The 11,875-nt window shown below is 46.7% G+C and overlaps 1 pseudogene; it reads left to right on the forward strand.

The window, feature by feature from the left end:
* The first annotated feature begins 1,017 nt into the window (after positions 1 to 1,017).
* Positions 1,018 to 11,402, forward strand: LOC123406104 (annotated as a pseudogene).
* Positions 11,403 to 11,875: the final 473 nt, after the last annotated feature.

Raw genomic sequence — 11,875 nt, forward strand, 5'->3', positions numbered from 1 at the left:
GGGGGCTGGTGATCTGTACTGACATAACAAAAGGGACTGAATAACAGAAAACAACGCTGCGACAGTTCGGCAGTGGAATAACTCTCGCGAGACAGTTACATCGTCTACCTCTAGTTCGTCTCTCTCTCACTTCACGTTAGATCGACAACGTTGAGCTTAAGATCTGGTTGCTGACGATAGCATATATTTTTTTTCTTCTGAAACGACGATAGCATATTTGTTATCCATCATTTCTGAATTTCTGAAGAGAATAAAATTAGAGATCGTACATCGGGTAGAGAGAATAAAATTAGATATCATGCCGCGGCCATCGACGGCGGCGACGCTCCGGGCGACTGCGGAATGCGCGACCGCTGTTCGAGTAGGAGGAGTGGGACCCTGCGAGCGCGGGGGAGCCGCCGCCGCCCGTCGCTGGGTTGGCCGTCCGTCCGTCCGCGGCAATTGATCAGGCGCTCCGGTCGCTCCGGTCGCCGGGCTGCCCGCCAACCGTTCGACGAAATGCGGGAGCCATGCTCGCCCGGGCGCCGCCAGCCCGCCACGCGGAAACAAGCAAACAGCCGCGTCGAGCGAGCGAGGATGCGCCTCCCTTCCTCCAACGCCGATGCCGCCTCCACAGTCTGGCTAGTTGGTGCAGGGGCGCAAGCACGCGGGGGCGGCTCACAGGTTAGCATGCATAAGCATCCACATAGCTGATTCTTCTACTAGCTCGTTTCAAAAGAACAATTTGTTATTCTGTTCTAACGCTAAATGTTCATCATTTCATCATTTGTTCTATGTAAGAATTGATGTTTGTCTTACCAACTTAATTTCTCCCATTCTCACCCATCCTTCCTCTGTGTTTCACAACGACATAATCTGTCTTGTCGTAGATTTCCTGTAGATCAAAGACATATGAGATCATATTTTATTCTTTGTCATACCTTTCAGAACTAGAGCTTTGGTTCTTGGAGATCACAAAAGAAGGGCCAGTGACGGTGATGGAAAATATAATAAAAGAGAAACAGGTAATGCGACCTACCATTTCATTGTTATTTTAAAAACAAGCACTCTCAGATTAAGTATCATAAAAAACATGAGCGAATGGGCACTTGCTTATTACTCTGCCTCTCCTGCAACCATTTGAACCATTTAATAAAATGAATGGAGTATTAACTATAGCTTAGGCGGCTGCCTCATGTATTTTAATCACTTGATTAGTGAGCGTGCTGCAGATAGTGGGTACCGGCCTGTTACTTTTTCAGCAAGTTGAGCTCAGCTCAAGTTAAGAAAATGCAATCATCAGGCAATCTCTCAGCCCCCTCCATCGCAGCACTGGCTCCCACAATCCCAAGCTGCCTTCATCGTCCTTCACCTCTTCATCCGCGTAAGCTCTCTGCCCTTCGTTTTCTTTCTTGTCCGTGTTAGTGTTCCGCTTGCTGTTTTCTTCTTCAAATACTCCCACTTACACAAAGGCAAGAAGAGTCAACTTGCAGCGGTACTGTTTACTACTATCTGATCTGTGCTGCAGCTCTCTGATTTATCTCCCTGTTTTTTACTCCTGCAGGTTTTCCATCTATTGCTACAAAAAAACCTTTGGTTTACACTGGAGTGCCATCTTTAGAGCTCATCCCCCCGTTGGCTACTGTTTACTTCTCTGTGTTCATCTTTTCCGTTTAGTGTCTTTAGTCTTTACCCATCGATCCTGTCTCATTTTCCCCTTTAGACATACTTATTCCCGTCATTTTTCATTCTAGCGATCCCTCCCCCAGCCACCACCCAAACAGAAGATTCCGTGAACACAGATTCTCCCTTTAGAGTTGTTTTATCTATTTCTCATCTTTGCTCTGTATATTCCCTGTTTTCTCACGTGTTATTCCGGCCAACAAACAGAAAGAAAGAGACACATCCTCCCCTTTTCTGCACGGCGTGCTTTCCATGGCTGAGGTGACTATGGCTGTGGCTGGCGCACGGGCTTGTATAGACTTTATGATATCACCGATCATGAAGAAGCTCCTAGCTGACCCTACAAGGTGTCTTGGTGTGGACATGGTGAGTGAGCTCCATGAACTGGAGATCAACATCATGCCGCAGTTCGCTCTGCTGACTGAAGCAGCTAACAAGGGTCCCCACAGGGCAATGTTGGAAAAGTGGACCTGGCAGCTCCAAGAAGCCTTCTATAAAGCTGAGGACCTGCTAGATGAGCATGAGTACAACATCCTCAAGCGCGAAGCAGAGAACAGGAAGGATTCTTCGCTGGAGCATACATCTTCCAGTAATGCTATTATGAAGCATATCCACACTGTGTCAAGCAGGCTGTCAAATCTGCGCCCAAAGAACAAAAAGCTACTCGACCAGCTGAAGGAACTGAAGCTCATCCTTGCGAAAGCCAAGGACTTCCGTGGCCTGCTTTGCTTAACTGATGTGGTCTCCGCAGTGCCAACAGCTGTTATTATAGTGGCCACATCAATACCACCTCCGAAAGTGATTGGTCGTGATAAGGATCGCGATGATATTATAGATCTTCTTACCAAGCCAATTGCTATCGAGTCTGATACAAGTAGGTATTCTGGTCTAGCTATTGTTGGACTTGGAGGCATGGGAAAATCAACCTTGGTGCAGTATGTTTACAATGATAAGAGGGTAAAGGAACACTTTGAGGTCAGGATGTGTGTCTGCATTTCACGCAAACTTGATGTCAGTGGCCATACACGGTTGATTATCGAATCCGCAAAAGGAGGGAAGTGTCCATTGTGGAAAATATGAGATAACGCTTGCATCTTGCAGGGGCGCTTTACGTGTTAATATAGGCCACCGGCCAGGTTGTTACAAAGATCTACAAGATTAGTTGTTGGATTGCTATACAAGTTATATCTCCAACAACTAACTTAAACACAATCATATACCGTTTATATTACACGGATATATGTTACGTCTTTTAACACTCCCCCTCAATCACAACTATTTAAGTTGAGATTGTTTCTAAATGCTTCTAGCTGCCGAGTGGTGAGTGGCTTAGTGAAGCCATCTGCAACTTGATCACCAGTTGGTACAAATCTGATGTTCAACAACTTGTCTGCCACTCGTTCACGAACAAAATGATAATCAATTTCAATGTGCTTCGTTCTAGCATGAAAAACAGGGTTAGCAGACATATAGGTAGCACCAAGATTATCACACCATAGTGAGGCTGACTTTGGATGGCGTACAGCTAGTTCAGTCAACAAGTTCTGAACCCAAATAATTTCAGCAGTTACATTTGCTAAGGCTTTATACTCAGCCTCAGTGCTTGACCTGGAAACTGTAGGTTGCTTGCGAGCACTCCATGAAACAAGGTTGCCTCCAAGAAACACAGCAAAGCCTCCAGTTGATCTCCTATCATCAGGACATCCAGCCCAGTCTGCATCTGAGAATGCACTTACAAGCATAGAATCAGTTTTGCTAATCTTAAGTCCATGACTCTTTGTTCCCTGCAGATACCTCAGTATTCTTTTCACTGCAGTCCAATGCACACTAGTGGGAGCATGCAAAAACTGGCACACTTTATTAACTGAATATGAAATATCAGGCCTAGTAAGAGTCAAGTATTGTAATGCTCCTACAATACTTCTATACTTTGTCGAATCCTCCGCTCCTAACACTTCCCCATCATAAAGAGACAGTTTTTCAGAGGTAGACAAGGGTGTGGGAGAGGGTTTGCAACCCGTCAGCCCTATACGTTGAAGGATTTCCTGCACATACTTTTCTTGTGACAAAAGAATTCCAGTATGTACTTGTTTTACCTCAATGCCAAGGAAGAAATGCAAATCTCCAAGATCCTTGAGTGCAAATTCCTTGCCGAGATCCTTCAAAAGAGCCTCAACCGCTTGGGGAGAGGAGCTTGCAACTATGATGTCATCAACATAAATAAGCATAAAAATAGTGACACCATGCTTATGGTAGAAGAAAAGTGAGGTATCTCCTTTGGATGGAGCAAAACCAAGAGATTGCAGCTTTGAGGACAACCGAGAGTACCAAGCTCTAGGTGCTTGTTTGAGCCCATATAGTGCCTTCTCAAGTTTACACACATGTCCAGGTGAGTTAGAATTCTCATACCCAGGAGGTTGTCTCATGAACACTTCCTCTTCCAGAACACCATGCAGAAACGCATTCTTCACATCTAATTGTCTCATGCACCAATTTCGAGAAACTGCAACAGAAAGGATCAACCTAATAGTAGCAGCCTTAACTACAGGACTAAATGTGTCCTCATAGTCAATCCCATACCTCTGCTTAAATCCTTTGGCGACCAGGCGTGCTTTATACCTATCCACACTGCCATCAGCTTTCCTCTTTACCTTGTACACCCATTTGCAATCAATGATGTTTCTGCCCCGAGCTGGAGGAACTAGGCGCCAAGTCTTGTTTTGCATAAGAGCACTATACTCCTCATCCATGGCCTCTTTCCACCGAGGTGAGGTAAGGGCTTCTGTCACGTTTTGTGGTTCACCTGTGGCACAAAAAGAGCCCCAACGAATGCAACCATCGTGATATACCTTTGGTTTGATGACGCCACCCTGGGACCTGGTGTGAGCACGCGCAGGTGGAGGTGGCGGACGCGAGAGCTGCAGTTGGAGTCGATTTGACGAAGCAGAACCAGATCCCGAGGAGGATTCCTGTGGAGAGGCGGCGACGTAGGCAGCGTCAGCGTCTGCATGCGTTGCATGGGATCCGTCGTGGGAGTCAGCGCCAGATCCGTCGTGGGAGTCAGCGCCAGTCGGCGCGACCGAGAGCGACCGCGCCTGGGAGTCCGAAGTCCGCACAGCATCACGTGCGGGGGACCCGCCTGTCCCCGCACCCAGCCCCGCGCCCGAGGAGCCGCCAACCGCTAGCCCGCCTGGCGTCGTGTTGGGCGCGCCACGTAGCGGATAATGCCCCGCCGCGCCGGATCCCGAGGAAGCTGCGCCAACTGCTGGCCCGCCTGGCGCCGCAATTCCCGGGGAGGATTCGCCAACCGCTGGCCCGCCTGGCGCAGCGATTCCCGAGGGAGATCCGCCTGCCGCGTCGGATCCCAACGCGCCAGAGCAGCCTGCTGCACCGGATCCCGAGGGAGATCCTGCCGGACTGTCTGCACTGTTGGAGAACATGAAATCACGGCTATTTTCAGCCGATTTTGCACCGGTTCCTGCACTGTTTTCCTGCACACTTTCATCTGAGACATGATCAAATGTAGTAGTATGAGGCATTGTCATGCTAGCATCAGTATTATCTCCGCCGCGTAGGGAGGGAAGGGATGGAGGAAGGAGGTGAGGTGTCAACACAATAAGCTCTTTGCGAAGTTGGGCATCAACATTTGGATGTAGTTGCGAGAAGGGAAATATTTGCTCATCAAACACCACATCACAAGACACATAAACCCTACCAGAGGCCACATCAAGGCATTTGTAACCTTTATGCAACGAGCTATACCCTATAAAAACACATTGCTTAGACCGAAATTCAAGCTTGTGTTTATCGAAAGGACGTAAATTTGGCCAAACCGCACAACCAAAAATACGAAGGAAATTGTAGTTGGGTTTAATGTCAAAGAGGCGTTCAAGGGGTGTTTGGTCATTGATTACTTTGCTTGGGACACGGTTAATAAGGTACACGGCAGTGGCAAAGGCTTCATCCCAAAATTTCAAGGGCATGAACGCATGAGCAAGAAGAGAGAGACCAACTTCGACAATGTGCCGGTGTTTCCGTTCAGCGGATCCATTTTGCTGGTGAGCGTGAGGGCATGAGACATGGTGGATAATACCAATGCGCTCAAAGAAGGTGTTTAAGTGTTGATACTCTCCACCCCAGTCGGTTTGCATAGCTAGAATTTTGCGATCAAACTGACGCTCAACAAGTTGTTGAAATAGATGAAATTTCTCAAAGACATCAAACTTGTTTTTGAGCAAATAGATCCTGGTGAACTTACTAAAATCATCGATAAAACTCACATAATACTTTTGTCTGCCGACAGAGACGGGTCCAGGACCCCACACATCCGAGAAAACAAGTTCTAGAGGAAACTTCGACACACTACTAGACTGAGAGTATGGAAGTTGATGGCTCTTGGCCTTTTGACAAGAATCACAAACTAACAAATGATCCTTTTTATTTGATACTGGGAGAGAAAAATTACTAAGAACTTTCTGGACCACCGGTAAAGCTGGATGTCCTAAACGCTTGTGCCATCGTGAGGTGGAGGGTTTGACAGCGCCAAGAGCTTGTGGATGGGGGGCTTCATGATGACCAGATACTGGGAACAAGCGACCCTTACTCTTGCTTTGAAGAATGGTTCTCCGAGTGTCCCGATCCTTAACAAAAACAATTTCAGGGTAAACTTCGAGAAAAGCATGATTATCAAGCATGAGTTGCGAGGCGGAAAGAAGGCTTTTTTCGGCTTGTGGAGAGTGGAGGATGTTGTTAAGGCTGAGTGAACCATGCGGGGTAGATAAAACTGAGTGACCAACATGGGCAATGCTCATACCTTGACCATTGGCGGTGTGGATCTGCTCGTTGCCGGTGTAGCGATCGTGGACAGCCAGCTTCTCAAGTTCGCCAGTGACATGATCGGTTGCACCGGTGTCGAGATACCAATTGGTATCTATCCCATAGGAGTGGGCGGCGTTAGCAGATTTTTGTCCACGTCCCCCGGCACCTCCTCCTCCTGCTGGATTGCGGACATTGTTGTTGTAGTTGCGGTCGAAGCGCTTCGCACAGCGCCATGCCCCATGTCCACTTTCCTTGCAAATTTGACAGTTCTCAAACTTGCGATCACCGCGATCACCGCGGTCCCCTCCTTGGCGTGGTGCGTTTTTGTTGCTGTTGTCGGGGAAGCGTGCTCCCGTGGTGTTGTTGTTGTAGCCACCACGGGAGCCATTGTTGTTGTAGCCACCACGGCCACGGCCACCTCCCCGAGCAGCTAGGTTGGCGGTGTAGGCGCTGGTTTGGGAGGTGATCCGGGCTTCGGCTGCCAGGAGGAGGGAGAAAAGCTCACCGAGGCCGATGGGTTGGTCGGTGACGGTGCGAGTGGTGATGGCGGAGACGAACCCATTGTACTCAGGCTCGTGCATCAGCCCCTGGAGAATATGTGAGACGACATCATCTTCGTCCAGGGGCTTCCCGGCCGCTGCCAGTTCATCGGCAAGGCCCTTCATCTTGGTGAAGTAGGCGGCGGCGGAGGAGTCACCCTTGCGGGTACTCCCGATCAGAGATTGTAGCTGGATGATGCGCGCCCGTGACTGCGAGGAGAAGCTCTGGAGGATCTCCTTCCACGCTGCCGCAGCCGTCTCACAGTTGCTGACCTGGAGAAGGATGTCACGGGAGAGGGACGCGAGCAAGAACGTGAGCACCTGCTGGTCCTGCGTTACCCAAACCGCATGTTCGGGGTTTAGCGTGGCGGTGAGCTCCTTTTTCCCGGCGACATCTTTCTCCAAGATGAGCTCGGCGGGAGGAGCCTTGAGGGAACCATCAAGGTAACCCATCATGCCGGCAGCCCGGACATGAGGGAGCACCTGCGCCCTCCAGACAAGGAAGTTCTCCCTGTTGAGTTTCTCGGCGATGGTGTGGCCGAGAGAAGCGATGGAGGGGTCATGGCGACGGCGGCGGTAGAGGAGGAAGACATAGATGTGATTGGAAGAGTTTAGGCTCTGTATACCATGTGGAAAATATGAGATAACGCTTGCATCTTGCAGGGGCGCTTTACGTGTTAATATAGGCCACCGGCCAGGTTGTTACAAAGACCTACAAGATTAGTTGTTGGATTGCTATACAAGTTATATCTCCAACAACTAACTTAAACACAATCATATACCGTTTATATTACACGGATATATGTTACATCTTTTAACATCCATCTGTTGATAACCTTGATACTCTCCAATGCATATTAATGGACATACTGGAAAAATCAAAGAGATTCCTGCTAGTTCTGGATGATGTCTGGTTTGAAAAAAACAGCAACGAGGACTGGGAGCAACTACTGGCTCCTCTCGTTTCTCGACACAGAGGAAGCAAAGTGTTGGTAACTTCTCGGTCGGAGACACTTCCAGCTGCTCTTTGCTTGAAGGAAACTATTAATTTGGAAGAAATGGAAGACGCCGATATCTTAGCACTCTTCAAAGACCATGCCTTTTTTGGCACAGCAATCGGAGACCAAAGGGTGCGTCAGCAGCTAGAAACTATTGCAGAGAAGCTTTGTAAAAGACTTGGAAGATCTCCTCTGGCAGCAAAAACCATGGGTTCGCAGCTGAGCAGGAAAAAGGATAAGGCCTCATGGGAAGATGCTCTAAAGATTGACAACTTAAGCGATCCTAGTAGAGCACTTCTATGGAGTTACGAGAAGTTAGATCCAAGTCTGCAGAGGTGTTTTCTATATTGCAGTTTATATCCAAAGGGACACCACTATATGATTGATGAGTTGGTTCGCATGTGGGTAGCAGAGGGACTTATTGATTCATGCAATGTGAACAGGAGAACGGAAGATATTGGAAGGGATTGCGTTGATGAGATGTTCTCAGTTTTTTCAACCCGTTTATAGAGGTGGCATAGTTGCGAGCTACTATGTTATGCATGATCTTGTTCATGATTTGGCAGAATCGCTTTCCAAAGAAGTCTGCTTCAGATTAGAAGATGATAAGGTGGCAACAATACCGTCCACTGTTCGACATCTATCTGTCTGTCTTAAGAGTTTGAAGCCACATCAGCACTCTATCTGCAGGCTCCATCATTTGCGTACCTTTGTCTGCATCGAACCCCTTACAGATGATGCGAAAGATATTTTCCAGCAGGTGTTGCAAAACTTGAAGAAGTTGCGTGTACTCTATTTGTGCTTTTACAACAGCAGCAAGCTACCTGAATCTGTTGGTGAGTTGAAGCACCTCCGGTACTTGAACCTCAGAAAAACTTTAATCTCCAAATTGCCAGGATCATTGTGTTCTCTTTACCACTTGCAATTCCTTCAATTAAGTCCTCACATTGAAACTTTTCCCAAAAAACTATTCAGTTTAAGTAAGTTGAGATATCTTGAAGGGCGTGGCCAAATCCCTTACATAGGTAAGTTAACTTCGCTCCAAAATCTCAATCAGTTTTGCGTGGAAAAGCAGATGGGCTATGGGGTGCGACAGCTGAAATACATGACCAATCTTGGTGGCAGTTTAACTGTCAGATATCTTGAGAATGTCATTGGGAAGGATCAAGCCTTAGAAGCAAAGCTACATCAGAAAATTCATCTTGAGAGCTTGTACCTTGAATGGAGTTATAGTGATGGCATGCCTTCACATGATAGTTTACATTTGGAAACTATAGAAGGTCTGATGCCACCGCCTCAAATTAGGGGCCTTGCTATCAAAGGTTGCAGATGTGACAAATACCCAGACTGGTTACTTGAGGATTCTTATTTCCAGAATTTGATCACTTGCACTTGTTAATTGCAGCATCATAGAAACCCTACCATCCAATGCTGCTCTCCTTGGGAATTGCTCCTCACTTCACCTCGAGAATGTGCCAAACCTGAAGGCATTACCCTCTCTTCTGGCCAGCCTGGAAGAATTGGCGATTGAGAAATGCATGCTGCTTATATTTATTTCCAGTGATGAGCTAAAACAACATGACCAGAGGGAGGACACCATGATGGCATACAACTTGAACTCACGGCTTTCTGTCATGTGGGAGGCGGATTCGGAATCAGAAATCAAGAGGTACTATTGTCGGAACATTCATCTCTGAAGTGCTTGCTGACATTGATGGATGCTGATATTATTTCTCATCTACAAACCATTGAAAGTTCTCTAGAAGGAGAGGGAGGTGAAATGTTGGTAAAAGAGGATGTCATCAAGGCATGGATATGTTGCCATGAGGAGAGGATAAGACTCATTTGTACAAGGAACATTGGCATGCCTCTTGTTCTGCCATCAGGGCTTTGCCGGCTTGACCTTTCTTCATGCATCATTACAGATGGAGCATTAGCTGTTTGCCTTGATGGTCTCACTTCACTAAGGCACCTGTCATTAAAAGAGATTATGACTTTAACTACGCTTCCATCACAAGATGTCCTCAAACAGTTGACAAAGCTTCAATACCTGTGTATCGACTCATGCTGGTGCCTTAGATCATTAGGGGGGTTACGAGCTGCTACACATCTTTCAGAAATTTCATTATACAGCTCCCCTTCTTTAGACTTGGCACGGGGATCAGATTTTATGCCATTGTCCCTTCAGACGCTCGACATACGGCGTTGTGTGGTTGCAGATGATTTATTCGATGGTGATTTGCCGCACCTGAAACGTCTTTTCTTGATGTGGTGCAGAAGCTCTTCAACATCGTCGATTGGTCATTTAACCTCCCTTGAAGAATTATCACTACGAAATTTACAGGACTTGAACTCTCTTAAAGGCTTATCTTTGCTGCAACTTGTCAGTGCACATTTTACACATGTCCCAAACCTCGATATGAAGTGCATCTCACAGTTTCGAGTCCAGAGGTCCCTCAGTGTTAGCAGCCTTGTAATGCTCAACCACATGCTCTCAGCTGAAGCTTTTACAGTTCCACGAAATCTCGTGCTTGAAGGATGCACGGAGCAATCCTTTCCATTTGAAGAATCAGCAGATTTCTCATCTGCCAACAACTTGTTATTTAATTGTTGTGAAATCAGTTCCTTGCCAGGAAATCTGAAGTGTTTTTCATGCCTGACAACACTCCAAATTGTTGGATGCCCCAATATATCATCTTTACCAGATTTGCCGTCTTCTCTCCAGCACATAGTCGTTGAGGATTCTGAACTGTTGAAGGAGAGCTGCCGATCACCTGATGGACAAAGCTGGCCAAAGATTGAGCATATCCGCTCACAATTATTTTCTTAATTTTCATCCAGATTCACAACTATATAGAAACAGAAAGGTAAAGGTCTCACATGTTCGCTCTCAAAGAGATAATGTTTTGTACTTTTCCTTTTATATTTCAAGTATGTTATGTATTTAAAAGTTCCCTTCACTAATTTTAAAGTGTTCCTTGTTCATTATTTCAAACAGCAGCCCCCTAGGGACCACATCTCGTCTCCACTGTCTGTTACCGAGGTGGAGTGAGTCTCTCAAGCTCTCATCATGCAGTTCAGCTCTTGCATCTGTTGTCAGTTGACCCCTCAGTTCACTTTCATCGCCGATTTCTATAATCGTCGCCCTCAATGGCTCCACCTCCTTTGCCAAGAGATGTATATAAATACGTTTATCGTCATACGATTAGTTCTGTTTTGCTATCCTCAGAGTGCCATGTTTGGTTGTTACTGGTTGAAGCGTGTATCTTTCGTATGGTATGATGTATGTACCATGTGCCTGAAGCCCTGAACCTATGCAGTTTCTTTTGGATCACAGTGGATGTTATCTATGCATTACATTATTAATTGGATCCATTTTGTACTATCATACAATCGATATCTACTTTAGACGGCTGCTTCTAGACATAGCTTTTACGTTTATGTTCTTGTTCATTGTCAGCTGATGCTGATGCGACTTCGTCTGCAGATGTACTCGGTTGGACACATCAAACACACACCGGATCTATGGGGTAAAATGGAAAAGAAAAGGCGTAATAAGCAGCTGCAGAGTCACCCTTGCTTCATTTTGCCGGAGCGCTCCGGCTAGCCCTGCTCACCTTGCAGATCACTGCGGAAAGACATGGCAACCTACGAAGGCTGGCTGAAACAATCAGTGCTGGTAACAAAGGATGAAAGGTGTTGACGTCGTTAATAAACAGGATGGATACAATAAACAACAATCAGGATAGATGGACATGAGTGGTGCCAAGATGAAGTTGATGGCTATATTGCTAATGTTTGCGACTCCCTCTGTTCACTTGTATAAGACGTTGTAGACATTTCAGACAGCGCACAAAA

The sequence above is a fragment of the Hordeum vulgare genome, chromosome 6H (assembly GCF_904849725.1).
Source record: "Hordeum vulgare subsp. vulgare chromosome 6H, MorexV3_pseudomolecules_assembly, whole genome shotgun sequence".
Classification (NCBI taxonomy): Eukaryota; Viridiplantae; Streptophyta; class Magnoliopsida; order Poales; family Poaceae; genus Hordeum; species Hordeum vulgare.